Here is a 2,545-nt window from a genome sequence, read left to right as displayed (position 1 = left end):
AGTATGAGAAAGAGATTTTGGCAATATGTTTGTAAAACGTGGGAGTATGAAAGATTTAACCCAATAAAATTTTCAGAGAAAAATTTGCTAATCAATATGTTAATCTCTCCCTAATCTTAGCAAATGAGGAGGTATATATAGTTTTTACTGAAAATATAACCATTGGGGATATCAAGGGTATTTTGAAAATTTTTTAATTATGTTTAATGAAAATTAATCATGTTTAACTGCGATAAAAATTATGCCAACTCGAGAGGTTCGGTCGACCACATTCAAGGTTCAGTCGACCACTTTACTAAGTTCGATCGACTGTGGCAATTTTGAACTAAGGATATGGTCGACCATCTCAGAATAATTCTGAACCCTTCGTGGGTTCGGTCGACCATGGCTAGAGGCCAGTTGACTATTCATGAGGTTTGGTCGACCAAGGCCAATTTGAACTACAAGGTTTGGTCGACCAAGTAGTTGGGGTGTCAAACACTTTACTTTCGGTCGACTTAGGATGGTACGTTCAAAACAAAACGGTCAAACAAGCGAAGTCAACATGTTGAATTTTGATCGGTTTGGTCGATCGAGGCATTTATACTACCAAGGATTCGGTCGACCGAGACCATTTAAAATGCGCATTTAAGTCCTATTTTGATCTCTATGCTTCATCAACTGAGTGTGAATAAGCATAAGGCATTTAAGTTATATGGGTGATGGTTCCTATGGTCATTCTAAGGCCTCTTGAGCTTATGCAACCATCATGCATGTAATGCATTAAATTATAGACCATTATTATAGACCCAAAATATGAAACAAAATGCATTACAATTAAAATGAATATGTCTTCTCCTTTTTCCTTGCTCCTGACTTCATGGAATATACTGGAGTGAGTGTTAAGTTTTGTCTTGGCTTCAATGTTCTTTTGCCCTTATGCATGTGATGAATACTATACATGTTCACGTACTAAATACACACATAAGATACTTGCGGTTTTTTATTATCCAAATAAGGGATTAGACTTAAAAATTCAACAATCTCCCCCTTTTTGATGATGACAAACACCCAAGAGCAAAATGGGAAAAGGCCAAAAAGGCTCCCCCTAAGAATATGCATAAATGAAAAATAAATAATATAGATAAAGCATATTCACAAAAGAAAACATTTCAACAAAATGCATTTAATTTAGGTATTAAGGCACACACATGCATACAACTCAAATGTTTACCCCATTTGAATATTTACCTCTCTTTAAAAAACATTTCACATTTTACTCAGAAAAAATTCTCCCCTTTTTGGCATCGGCAAAGGGTTAGGCTAAGTATAAAAAATTTGGTCATTTAAAACAAACATAACAAAAGAGAACTCCCCCTTTTTTGAAAAAGTTTCCCTTTGTTAGGTATTTAAAAATTCTCCCCCTTTTTGATATAGCATTTTGAATATATAACTCCCCATTTCTTTTTATTAAAGAAAATTTGGGTATAGCAATTTAGCACACAATAACAGTCGAAACTGGTCGTTAAAAGATTTAGATGACATGAAAAACATAGTCAGACCCGAATTATCCACAAACCATTTCAGCTTAAATATTTCATAAGACCCGTGAAAGATTTTAGTTCAGGGCACATGGCATATGAAAGCAAATAGTTGGTTTGAGCACAATGTCAGTCTAACTAGTTCACCCTCATTTTAGATGTAATCACTAAACCAGTTATGCAATTTTAATAAATAAATAAATATATATATGTATATATATATATATATATATATATATATATAAAATAAGGCAAGAGATAAAGAGTTTTAGTTTTGAAAATAGTTCTTGCCATGAAAAAATATTTTCCCATTGATGTTTTTAAAAAGTAATGGGGTGATGCATTGCTGAAAAAGAAACTTTAAAACAAGGCACACACAAACATCAATATTTTGGTTTAGCATTTAGGCACATTCCTAATATATCCAAAATAAACAACCATATGGATTTGAAATTTATCAGACAATTAAAATAGGATTATATGGCAAAGCAAATACCTGTGGCATACCAACATTTTTTAAGTTATGATTTTCAATAAGAACATCACATTTAAGCACATGTCACACTTGATTCAAAGCATATCTAAGCTAAAGAGTGTATGATGAGCATAACAGGAGAAGAATTTAATTCTAGATGCTCCTCTTTTAGATTTGAATCCTAACTTAGATGCAATAAACTGCTTATTAATGACGATTTTAGATAACTAGTGATGATTTTGGTTAGTTACTAAAACTTTTTTTTTTATTTAGTGAAATGACTTTTCAATGTGTCCTCCTTCAAGCTTTTATTTCCCAAGCTGAAGTTCTTTCCTTTCTTCACCTTTCCTTCTATTTACCATTGGGCAAAACCTCTGCCCTTTAAATAAATTTTTGCCTAAACTTTCCCCCCTCTTCCTATTGTATCCTCACTTTCTCATCTCTTTTTTGTGCCATTGTGTATTGTTAATTTTGTGCTCTATATTTATAGATTATTTGTAAATGCACCATACCGACTTTGCACCTTACCAACACAAAAACATGGCTCTCC

This window comes from Malania oleifera, chromosome 5, assembly GCF_029873635.1.
Source record: "Malania oleifera isolate guangnan ecotype guangnan chromosome 5, ASM2987363v1, whole genome shotgun sequence".
In the NCBI taxonomy this organism is placed as follows: Eukaryota; Viridiplantae; Streptophyta; class Magnoliopsida; order Santalales; family Ximeniaceae; genus Malania; species Malania oleifera.
Note: the sequence above shows the minus strand (reverse complement) of the source record.